The sequence below is a fragment of the Heliangelus exortis genome, chromosome 5, assembly GCF_036169615.1.
Source record: "Heliangelus exortis chromosome 5, bHelExo1.hap1, whole genome shotgun sequence".
Classification (NCBI taxonomy): Eukaryota; Metazoa; Chordata; class Aves; order Apodiformes; family Trochilidae; genus Heliangelus; species Heliangelus exortis.
This window is the reverse complement of record NC_092426.1, coordinates 23,552,350-23,565,929: the sequence shown is the minus strand read 5'-3', so window position 1 is coordinate 23,565,929 and position 13,580 is coordinate 23,552,350.

The window sequence follows — 13,580 nt, the reverse complement described above, 5'->3', positions numbered from 1 at the left end:
AAAAGGATCTATTTTTACCAAAGAAAAAACAGTGAGCTCCATTTATATGTGTCCATTGAGATTAAGCACAGCCACTGGCCAGCCAATAGTTAAAATGCTAAAATGGAAAGTGCATAAAAAGTTAGAATACTTCCTTGTTTTAATAGGAGTTTTAAAGAGTAATGGTTCCCTTTTCCCTTCCACCAGTACCTGAAAACTTTATCCTGAAAAAAAAAACACTGGGGGGCTGGAGGGGGGGGGAACCCAAACACCCATAGAAAAGAAAACATGCATCTTCAAAGAAATATGAATATAAAATATATGAATATAAATATAAATAATGAAGTGAAATATGTTCGAGGAACATGGATTTAGCTGAAAACCTCTTCAGTATTAGCTTAGAAAGGAAGTTTCTGGCAAGCTCTCCTCCACCCAGCACCAGATAATGATGTAGGATTTCCTGTCTCCAGACAGCTGTCTCCGACTGGTCACAGTAGAAGCTGGGAAGACGTGCTCACTCTACCTCTGCTGGCACATCTGACTGAAGCTGCCATAGCTGTGGGCACTAATTTACCCACACTAAAACGTATGCCCTAAATAAATGTAAAGAAATTAATACTGATTTTATTTCATTTTCACAGCTCTTAGAGCTTGTTTCCCTGGGTTCTGCCAAGAACACAGCTCTGCTCTCTACATTAAGCGGTTTTGTAACATTGTGCTGTAGTAATACAGGTTCTTAACACCAATCATTTTAAAAGGAATCCTGTGCTACTGAAGGCCAGAAGGAGAGGAGTAGGGATGCACAGAAAACATAAAACTCATTTAACTGGAAAGTGTGGAGTGCAGATGGTAAGAGAGGCAAATGCCAGTCCTGCCTAGTGCCCCAGAAGCTCTGCTCCCAGAGCTCCCCAGAAGCACCACACTCATCACTGATGTGACAGGCAGAGCAGGGAAGTCAACATGCTGCCCTTACACAGTGACACTCGAAGTGCAGTTACATTTCTGCTTGTGCTTTGACAGAACAGACCTACCTGCTTCTGAACAATCTGCACAGTGCACAGTCACTGAGAAATCCTTACACAACATTATCAGCCTTGTTACTAAGAGAAAGGTCATTTCTCTTTAAAAAAGATAAAATCAAAGCTGTTTTTAAGGATAAGTGAAGAGAAATTAAGAAACAAATATACATTTTCTCTTCCTAAAACCAAACAGGAAAATAAAAGACGTTTGTAACAGCATGATTTATAGATCATTTTCCTTGGTTTTCTCAGAGGAAGATCAGAAATTACACAAATAGATATATAGACTTAGACATTTAAATGTTAGATTGCAATCCAATCTGGCACGGCAAGACTATTAGCATGTGGCTTTCCTATCTGTTGACACCCCATATAGCAAAATCTTTGAATGATAATAAAATTGCTTTTCTGCAGGCAGGGAAGTTTGGTAGGGGTTTTTTTTCCCTTATTCAATGCTAGCATTTTCCACTGGACTCAGCAGCTCTGAGGAATTAATTTTTCAGTCATTTCACTCTTCCCTTTCCTGAAGAGTTCTGCTGTAATTGCTCTGGTTGGAAAGGCTTGGATGAGTAAGTTTCATAAATTGCTTTGCTTTGCTTGGACTCCAGTTTGGAAAGTCTCAAGGAATTCAGGTAGGAATGTCTGATCAAGAGATCATCACAATGAATGGGAAAGCACTCAAAAGGTCTGTCTCTTATGTGCTGTTCATAATATCTCATAATACTTGTATTTCTGGTACTTCCTACCTTTAGTCTCTTCTGGAGCAAATCTTTCAAAGAGGCCCAGTAAAAAACTATATTGCATCTATACAAAGTCAGTTCAATTAAATACATAAATTCAGGTTTTCTACACAGGAATCTAAATATTTCAGCAAGAGTGCTAATGAATTAAAATTCCTTTATTGCTTCTCCCTGCTCTTCTTTTAGGAATTCCCAGTGGGTGTGTTATCTGCAAGGCTGCATCTTTCAGCATGAGTTTTATTACTATTCCATAGTAAATCCTAAAATGCAGATCAACACAGTACCCTAATATTTAGACCAGAAGTTATGAATCCTGGTGATGACCTGCACAGATGAAAACTGTAAATTATAATAAATAACAAGTAGAACATGTAGCAAAAAAAAACATGTCACTGTGCAGAGCCACGAACTTCAGCACATTCTTGAAGAGTTTTGCTTAAGCAGTTTTATCAGATGAACTTTTCTGCTGTCAAGGGATGCATTAACTCAGCAGTAAGAGGGTGCCCTTTCAGATTTGGTTAACAACCTGACAGCCAGAAGGTAGAAGATACACCCATTCAATACATAAGCTTTACAACTCTTCAATTGCTTTTTCATTTAGACATTATCTATCTCAAGACAGGATAAGAAGATCATTAAACATACAACAACCCACATTTCTTCACCAATTCTCTTAATGTTTCCTATTAAATTTTCTTCCTAGGGCTTTCAAAGTTTAAGCACTCCTCCTCACTGTTGTCCTGTGTGACATTTTGCCTGGTGCCACCCACAGATAAGCAGAGCCAACTGGCCTTCTTTAATGAGGTGGATGAGCAAGCACTAATTTAAAAAAACAAAGTGAATAACGCAACATCTACAAATAAGTTGAAGGTGCTGAAGGAAGTACCAAGCCTGACCTCACCATCTGCAAGTCTTCCAGCTTCTGAATTAGTCCACAGAGGTCTGTCCAGAAACATCCTAAAGAGCAGTCAACCATCAAAACAAGCACACATCAGTTATAACAAAGTTACCATAGCTTCAATGCTTGTTCTTTAGAAAGCTGTGTGATATTTTGTTAGTATTCATTGAAAACTGATTAAAAAACAATATACCTTTTTTTGATCATTTAATTAGATACACCACTCCAAGTCATATCTGAAATAAATGCATTATAAGTCAATGTGTCCTGGTTTGGGTCAGGATGTTGGAATAGAGCTACTTTTCTGTCTTGTAATTTTGCTTTCAGCTAAGTCTCTCATAAGGAGCTGTACTTGCTGAAATTAACAGCAAATTTCTCAGTCACTCTCTGCTGCTAGGACTGATAACACACGATGTGTATAGTTACAGCTAGAGAATGGTGTGCAGAGCCAAGGCCACTGCTCAGTTCTGAGGAACATCTTATGCTCCGGAAGGAGAAAAGGAGTAAAGAAGTCAAACCTGCAGCCCTCCTTTAGGGAGGAACAGACAAGATAAATGACCAAAATTGACCAAACAGAGTATTCCATCCCACACACAACATACTCAGTATAAATTTGAGGGATCATGAGGGTCAAACCCCTTTCTCTTCACCCTTCTTCACCTTCACCCTTCTTTGCCTGTTGCTATTCACTTCAGCATCCTTCAGCATTCATCTGTCTGTGCTCCTGATCCATGCCAGCCTGAATCTGTGTGTTCCTGCCTCCAGCTCCCAGCTGATGCTGACTCCAGGAGTCCAGCCTGGACTTTCCCAGGGCTGCCCTGCAGCCTCAGTTGTGATGTGAGCATTACTGGGGGGAGGAATGTGGTATCATTTTTCTGTATATTTGTGTATATTTAATAAATTTTCCTTTTTATCATTACTGTTTCATTAAAGCTATATAGTTTAGTTTACAACCCATAAGCCTCTCTCCCTTAGTCTCTCTCCTTTCTTTATCAGGGAGGAGCAGGGCATTAATAGAGAGCATCTGTCATTTGGTTAATTGCTTGTCCCAGCGTTAAACTGTGACACAATGGAATATTTATAAACATCACAGAAACCTTCCAAGAATAAAAAAGTGTTGCTATTTAATTCCTTGTGAACATGTCCTTAACCAGAGCCAGACAAAACATACCATTGTGTTAGCCAAAAGCAAATTCACTGACAAATTAAAATCCTTCCTATTACCAGAACGCAATTCATTCTAACATCCATCAATTATATATTAATTCATAGAGATATGCCATCACTTACAATACTGATAGATTTGACAAAATAACTTCTCTAGTTCTGGGCCTGTCACTGAGCTATCTCCCAGCCATTGCAATTAGCTCCCAATAATTAGCTTCCATTCAACAGTATGCTTTAGAAACATCTGCCTGTGTACTTTGTGACTAGAAGCATGCTCCCATTTCTAAGGATACAAAGGAAAGCTGATAGAAAGAGGGAAAGGAGTGAAAAGAACATTATTAAAGCAGTCCAGTCAATATAGTAAACTTAAGACCTAATCTATTAGATCTCAGTCTGATCAGCACACAGGGAAGATTGCTGCCTTTTTTTCCTGTGGGAACTTGCATGTAGGCAACTACTGTAGAAGAGACAGATATCTTGTCTGGCAATGTTGTTTTACTGCCATCATCTAAGAAAACTCGGATTTTCCATATTCCCTGTATAAGCACACCAGTTCAGGTTACCAAGAGGGTCAGAAACAAGCCAACTGGAAAAAAGACACCCAGATTTTACAGGGTCTTCAGTGAAGGTTCAAAATGTTGCAAGGGCAGAAAAAAATCACTGTTATTCCTGGTAACAAGATTGTCCTAGATCTAAATGTATTCTTATAATGAAAGTTTGATAATACTGCATTTACATGAAAATTTTACTCTATTATGAATATTTCATATCTTTGTTGCAGATAATCATAGGAGCAGATACTAAGCAGGTCTGCTTCTCTCACTAAATCTGTAGACTAAAAACTTTATGGAACAGCTTATACAACAGAGCTGGGGTCATGAATCAGTTCATGTTACTATTTATAAGCAATTTCAGAATTTATTTGACTATTTTAAGTCATAGCCTGAAACTTAGTGTAAGACTTGGGATTCACACACATACCTATTCATATGTCACATTACTGAAAACCCTTTGTGGTTACTGAGCAGTAATAAAAATGTTAAACAATAAATGAACTAAGCCTAGATAGGCAAAGAGCTGAGGCTGGTGAGCTTAAGAAAAGTGGGCTATATTTGAACACAGTATTTGCAGCTCTTCATTTCATCAGCATTAGTGAAACTGTTGTATAATAGACAAAGAATAGATCTTAATACACATTTTACCTCAATTTATATTGTCTCTGACAGCAAGTGACACGGAGAGTTCAGGCTGAATCCCAGCATAAGTTAAATTGTCTTTAGGATTATTTTAACTAGCACCAGAGAGTGGCATTCCAGTTCAGGATCCTTGCCCATTATGTACAGTAACAAAACCTGGTCTCTCACCCATGCTCTGGAAAATTCATGGAAAATTCCATGAAAGATGGAATTAGTGTATTGAAGATCAAAAGACAGAAAAATCTGATACACCTAAAGGTAACTTAGAACCCCATATGTCTGAAAAAACACTTTAAGTCCACCATGGGTGCTGTTGTACAGCTATATTTGTAACAATTTCTGTTCAAAGCCTTATGCTTCTCCAAGCACACAAAATCCCTCCAGAATTACTGAGTTATCTGAAACTGTAGTTTTTTCATTAACAGAAATGTCTATGCAGGTTTGACACAAAATTTGCATTGTCTAAGAGCAGCTTGAAGGTTTCCACATGCCCAGTGCCATGCTACAAGGCAGCTTAAAGCATCATTTTATACATGGAGAAGAACTGCTAGATCTAAACAATCATTGCATGATAAATTTGCTCCTTCTACAAGACACCATCTGTAAGATAGCCAAAGGGACTGATAACAATTTCTCTCCTCTTGTCATATCAAGCATAAAGACCATGCAGTCATATCAGAGTCTATCAGGGAAGATTACCTGCCAGCACTAAGTGACAATTGCTCCCAATGTTTTTCTGGCCTGTTCTTACACACCATCCCTCCCTCGAGTCAGGGAAGATCTACAGTGACACAGATAAAAACATCCCTTCAGTCTGTACTCACAGGCATTTCTCAAGGACTGGTCTGCAGAACCAAGCTGGAGGCAACTTGCATAAAACACAGCAGGGATATTGGAGTCTTCATCAAATATGGGAGATTATCAGTGCAGTACCTTTTCTTAACAAAAAGTGACACTAGATTTCATTAAACTATTTTTGTCTCTGTTGTCCCCAGCAGCATTTAGCACTTGCTATTCTACTCCTTGGTTGGTAAGTAATATTGCTTCCCTTCCTCACTTGCAGACTTTTTAATAGTATTTAAGAGAGCTCCAGATTTTTTGAAGGCTCCACAAATTCCCAAAGGTTCTATATCATCCCAAGGTTGCCTATTACCTACAAATCTGCCATAGGAGCCACAATATAAGTGTAACCTGTATTTATTGCTTTTGTGATAGGAGTTGGTCTCTGAAGGTGGGATCACTGTTTGTCAGTTAAATATCTTATGAAAAAATGAAGTGTTTTGAAGTATTCACTGTTCTCCATGTGTCTGTAATTCCTTGTACCCCCAAGCCGTAGAAAGCCTCAAAGAATAACAAGTAGGTGTCTAGATGAGCTTCACTTACTTATTTGAAAAGCATGTTCAAAATAAAACTTTTCCTAGCGGTGTGTTAATGTGGTACAATTTGCAGCTGATCTCTAAAAAAAGATGCCTAGCTGAAGTTTCTATTTCAGAGTTATTTCAGTTAAGATTTGATGATGAAAAATATTTGTGGATATAGAAAACACATAGGCCAAGAAGAATATTCAAGAACATCCCTTTCAAAACTTCTTCCCAATAAAGCTACTTGAATTTACATGCTCATTTATAAGTTGGGGAATCAGCTCACATTAGTATCCAGCTGCTTTCATATCCCATTGTCCCTAAGACAATGAAGGAATTGGAGATTCTTCCTGACCCCTCTCCTGAGGAAGTGCCCAGGATATGAGACCCTCTATGGACAGTAGAGTGTCCTCCTAAATGGAGCAAAAGCCAAGAGCAGCCCAATTAAACTGCTGAAAGTTTCCAGCATAAAGATGGGTTAATAATATTTGAAATGAAAACGTGTGCCCATTTCCAGACCTCACAGGTATTTTACTAGAAGGTGCCAAATGGGAGGTACCCTGCAATCAGGGACACACTGAGTGACAACTCAAGCACATCTAAGTTCACAAAAAGGGTGTAATGAAGAGGCAGTGGTGTCATCTATTTGTTATTTGTTATTATTATATAATTACATTATTAGAGCTCTCTTTCTTTGACAGGATACTTCTCCTTCCTTGTTCCTCCACACAAGCTGACTGCTTGAAGCTTCTTACTGCATTTTGCTATTTGCTAAAGGCCCCTCCATCCATTTTAAATGGGTAGAAGATGAGAGAGCTGCTGTTTCTTACCCTTAGTAGTTAATAGTATGCCCTTAGAGAATCTAAAACACAGATTTTGAAAGAGGATAAATCCTCATTAACTGCCAGGTGTGATCTGAGCAGACATACAACAAGACTGCTAACTAGAGCAGTTAATTAAGAATATTAAGCACATTCTTAATTCCACAAATAGCTACTACAAATATGTCTACTATATGCATGCTACATTCCTCAAAAGTATAAGGAGAAGCCACTAGTTAGTGGCTATAATGCTATAGCAGAAATCAACTTTGCTTTCCAATCTCTGAGTAATGTAAGAAGATTTGAGGTCAGTATATTGCCTTCTGGTGTCAGAAGGTGCAAGATTTTGCCCTTTACATCACTGACCCTTTGTTGTCTGTTTCTAGCATTACACATATTATCAAAGGTATCTTTTTCCAGCATGCTTTTTAAAAAATTCCTTTATGTAAATAGATTACAAACCCCTTTAGCTCATTCACATGAACAGGCCATTTTTTTGAGCTTCTTCCTTTCTTCTGGTATGAAGATCACTGGCTTTGCTAATACTGGTACAACAACCAATTAATCACATCAAAAAGAAAATAATCACTGTCTGTTTTACAATCTTTTTTAATACTCTAGGAAAAAAAGTCTGATAAAACCTACCCATTGAAAATTACAGTGGTGAGAATATTATAGAATCTTAGAATCATTTCAGTTGGAAAAGACCTCTAAGATCATCAAGTCAACTGTTACCTTAGCACACTGCCAAATATACCACTAAAAGCCATCCCTAAGCCATCACATATACATATCTCCACCACTGACTCCACCACATATACATATCTCCAGGGATAGTGACTCCGCCACTTCCCTGGGCAGCCTCTTCTGGTGCCTGACAACCCTTCCAGTGAAGAAATTGTTCTTAACATCCAAACTACACCTCTCCTGGCACTTGAGGCCATTTCTTCTTGTTCCATTACTCCTTACATGAGAGAAGAGTCCAACACCCACCACACTACAACCTCCTTTCAGATAGCTATAGCAAGCAGTAAGATCTCCCCTCAGTCTAGGCAGACAACATCCACAGCCTTTCCCTCATCCACTAAGTGGGTCAGCTTTTCATAGAAGGAGATCAGGTTAGCTAATCAGGACTTACCTTTCATAACTCCATGCTGACTGGGTCTGATCACCTGGTTGTTATGCATGTGCTACCTGATGGCATTCACAATGATCTGCTCCATAACCTTCCCCAGCACTGAGGTCAAACTGTAGGTCAGATCCTTCTTCTGGGCCTTCTTGTAGATGGGTGTCATATTTGGCAGTCTCCAGTCAACTGGGACCTTCTCAGTTAGCCAGGACTGCTGATAGATGGGAAGTCGCTTGGTGAGAACTTCAGCCAGATCCCACAGTACCCTTGGGTGGATCCCATCCAGCTGCATTGGCTTCTTAGTGTCTAAGTGGTGTAGCAGGTTGAAAAACATTTCCTCTTTGACTGTGGGGGATACAGTCTGTTCCCCATTCCTGTCTTCCAGCTCAGGGTGCTGAGTACCCTGAAAACTGATCTTGCTCCTAAAGACTGAAACAAAGAAGGCATTTAAGTACCTCAGGTTTCCCTCATCCTTTGTCACTATGCTTCCTCCCCCACATCAAATAAAGGATGGACATTCTCCTCAGCCCTCCTTTTGTTGTCAAGATATTGACAGAAATATTTTTGCTGTCTTTCATAGAAGTAGCCAGGTTAAGTTCTAGTTGGGCTTTGGCCCTTCTAATTTCCTCCCTGTAGAGCTTAATAACATATTTATAGTCCCCCTTAGTTGCCTGCCCCTTCTTCCAAAGATCATAAACTCCTCTTTTTTTCCCAGGTTCCAAAGTTCTCTGTGTAGTCAAGCAGGTCTTCTTCTCTGATGGCAACAGTCTGTTCCTTTGCCTTTAAGATTTATTTTTGTATTCATGTAAGCCATTTACAAAATACTGTACATCATGCTTGAAGGAAGAGAGGTGATCCATTCAGAGACCTTTTAGGTTTTCAGCTACTTCTATCTTCTACAATTAAAGAGGGGAGCAAAATAGCACCCTTTACCTCTATTACTTTTTTGACCATCTCTTATTTTCAGCTCATAGCCTGCTTAGAGCAGGAGCTCTAAGAAAGAAAGAGGTCTGAAATCCTAGATGCTTTTATTCGGTTTTCATATGTTTTGTCCTATTTATTTCAAAAGCATCTTAATTCCTGTCATCCATGACTGCTGAAAACCCTAGATATTGGCAATTCAGAACTCCATTCAGTTACTCTGCTTTAATCTAGAGAAAAGTCATGTCAGGCTAGGTTCCCAAAGCCATAAACTCAATATAGAAGGGAATAGATGGTTTTGATTTTAATCAGCATTGCACTTCAAACACAGTCACTGAATCCTTTTTGAGGATGCAGTCACAGTGAATAAAGGAGCCACACTGCACAGCATGGCAATCTGCCTCACTGCTTCAGGCCGCAGTTGTGAGGTATTTTGCAGTAGTGCAAAAACTAGGAAGTTGAACCATTGGTACTATAGAAAGCATTAAATTCCCTCCAAATTACTTCTTTCTTTCTCAGCTTATAGGATAATGTCAAATATTGCCCTTGTTTCCAGCAAATAACAAGTCAAGTGTTCTTTTCTGAGCTCTGCAATAAAAAGTCACCTTGCAGAGCAAAGGCAGGTTCTGCCTGGTGCTGAGGTGCGTAACGGCAGCGCCGATGTAAGAGCAGCACCGTCAAAGACCTCAAAAACACACTTTCTAACCTCCCTTTCACTGTAAACTCACAGGTCAGCTTCAAATAAAACTTCCTCTCAGGTTGGGCCGGTACACTTAGGGGAGTCTGGAATTACCAGAATTGTACAGCCAGCCTTTGTTTCCTCATGCATTTGATGTCCCTTGTGTCACCACTTCAGGGAGAAAATGGCCACACCAGCTCCTCTCCAGTGAGGAGGTCTGTCTTTTGAGATGTCCTTCTAGAGTAAACAGGAGACCTGGCATTTAGCCCCTAGCACAGCACCACAAGAGCTTTCCAACAGGGAGGGTGTTGCTGTGTTTGTGGTATCAACAGCAGAGCCCACAGTGTGGCCTCACAGCAGGGTCTGGGAGCTGGCACACCTCAGATGTACCCACCACACGGCGTGCTGCAGGACTGGGATTTCCTACATTTTCTGAGAGAGTGAAGAAGCCAAATTCCTCCCTTTCTGCAAAGATACCTCAACAAATGTTTCTTCCACCTGAAACTGAAGTTGGATCAGCCTGGTCAGTGCCTCCCTCACAGGCAGGAGGAAGGCAGGCAGCAGGCGGGCATCAGGCGCGCAGCCCAAGTGGGTCTGAGGAGGAGCCCAGGGGACAGGGCTGGGTACGAGCAGGGTGGGAAGGCCAGAGGGCAGCACCCGCCGGAATGTGTCCCATGAGGGGGCTGCAGGTGGGAGATGGATGCACAAAGGTCCAAGCTGAGAGACTGCACACAGCAGCAGTCACAGAGGTAAGCCAGAGGCTGTGGCCACAGCCTGATGCTGGTAAGTAGAATGCTCAGATGACTCCACCAACAGCTCGAGCTACATTTTGCAATTGTCTTGAGATTTCCATTCACCATAAGCTTGCAGAGGGTTTGCCTTCTCTGGCAAATGAAGTTCTACTAGGGAAAAAACCCGTGTAAACAGCATGACTTCAAACTGAGCTCTTGATGCAATACAATAAACAGAAATGAAGTATTACACCTAGCAACTGTCTGACTGCCTGTTCCAATAGCTTTGCTGGTTGTTCACAAGTCACTCCTTCTAACAGATATTTCATGCTGGAAGTCAAGCCTGAGCCTCTACATCTGCAGCCACAGTTCATGAAATCAGATAATTCAATTGCACAGCGAGAGATGCTGCTTCACTGCTGCAGCAACGTCAGCAGCCTAAGCTTTGTGTACAAAAGCTGCCTGGGAAATGAAATCAAATCTGGCTCTCACCAGTGTCACCACTGGATGATGCCGTAGTAGAAGGTACTTATACATCACCTCTTTTTTTGTTTAGTTTATTATATCATCTATTGTATCAATCTGATTGCTTTCAGTAATGAAAGGACTTGTTATGTTGACAAAGGAGGAGCAGTCAAAGTGATACATAGCCCTCAGTGACTCCACACATCAAAGCCACCAGTTTTATCATTGTAAAAACTTCTCCCACAATGCCTACAAGTCACAAGTAGCTTTCCTCAGCTACAAAGACATCTCTTTCTGCTCCAGCCTTCCAAGATAATTTGCTTCTCTTTCCTGACATGTTGGACCTCCTTGCTCAGGTTTGCCTGTTTTAGTTGCTTCACATCATGGGCCAGCTGCCAGCTGAGTATTCTACAGAGATGCTTAACTCATTTGTACAGGAGCTAAGAGAGCGATTAAGTGTGATGATCCTCTTGTTCTCCCAGATAATAATTTCTCGTATATTAATATTCCATGGAGGTTTTTTTCCCAATATGTTAATGAAGCTGTAGTTATCAGAAGTGTTCATTCAAGAGTAAAAATTCTACCTTAATAAGTTTTCTTCTGCACATTTTACACCTCCAAGATAATTGTCTTCTTACATTATTTTCATCTGAATGAACATTTTTGGCAAGTCTTTGTACAGCCACATAGATACAACACATCTCATTTCCTATAGTCAATCACAGCCTGCTTTTTAGAGATGAAGGGGAGGAAAACATGAATCAGAGTGTGTGGTTTGTTTGTGCTTATTTTATATTCTTTGTAGACGATGAGGATCAAAATATTATAATTCTGCTGGATTTACTCTCTTGCGTTTCTTTGTGCACATTCTGTCTTGCGAGTTCACCTTTTTAAAAGAAAATGCTTTGTTACACTTAAGCTTTACTTTCAGCTTATTTCATTAAAATATTTTAAATCAACTCTTTGTAGCTCCTCTAGATTTGAAAACATCAAAATTTTTATGACATTGTTTGCAGAGGATTGTCCTAATTTTTATCATAAAAGTTTAAACTGATAAAAACAAATGAAGTATTGCTGTATTTTTCTACTTGAAGGTGACTTTAATGCAAATTCTATGCTTATTGAGGCCACACTTACACGGATGTAACAGAACAATAATCAACAATACTTGTTTACGACGATAATGATGAAGACTGTAATTGGAACAAGTCAGGCCAGAAATCTCACGCATCTGCTGCCCCCTCGAGGTTTTCCACGGGGATTGCCAGCAATGAAAATACTCCCACTCGTTGGGAAGCTGAGAGTCCATAATAATATTTTCTCTACAGCTGGCTTGCTCCTGCAGTCCTACAAAAACAAAGAATTACTACCGAATTGTGGCAGGGCTTATCTGTTAGCATCAAGTGCTGATACTCATCTCAGAAGACAGCATCTCCCTTTAACCAAAGCTGTTATCCTGCAAGGGGATTAGCACACACGTTTGATCCACATCCAGCAAAGTGACCACTTACTCCACTGGAATCAAATTTGCAAAAGCAAATTTTTCCATTTATTTGTGAGATTGGAGGCAGAAGCTGTAGAATTATTCTTTTCTGCTTATAAGGACATGGGAACTGTCAACTATAGTGTGCAAGAGTGTTTCAAATATTTTTTATATATATATATATATATATATACATTCCTATTAGCAAATAATACAGTTGTGCCTAAGTTTAAAATGTTGCAGGGATCTGACTTAAACAGATGTCCTATTTATTCTGCTCAGATTAATTCCAAGTTATTTCAAGCTCTGTTTAGAGTGGCATTATGTCATACATTACCAAATATATCATCACAAAACATAAGTCCAGACTTATTTATATATATTACTTAAGTAGGACAAAAGATATTTTTCTTTCAGATGTAACTGGTCTTGGTGGCCCTGCTTGAAGATGAGGGTTGGATAAGATTACATCTAGAGGTCTCTGCCAATCTCAGCCTTTCTGTGAGAAGTAACATATGCAGTATCAGGACTTTATCCTACAGTCCTGATAAATCTCATGCAGTTACTAAATCTTTAGCTCTTCCTACAGTTATCTATCAGGACTGTATTCTTGCTGTCTCAGGGAAAATTTATTCATATCCCTTAGCTAGTAAGAGGTTATTGTGTTATTAAGTCACTTGAACAATCACTTCAGCCTGGAAGGAACAGCCATCAGTTTGTGCATCTGTGCTCAAAAGCATCCTGTTAGTGGATGACTAACAGATCTGATCAGAACACAGTAAATCAGTTCCAGTTATTCCCAAAGGAAAGGAAGTAAATGCAGAACATTTATGTGAGAAAATTTCAGCACAACCACCTTTTTTGGTTTAGTCAGCCAAATTATAAAAATAGCAATCACAGTGTACTTGGCTCGATTTACCTTTGATGGGCCAAAAATCAGAAAATAGAATTGAGTAAAAATCTGTTTGCCCTGAACATACTGAATAACCTA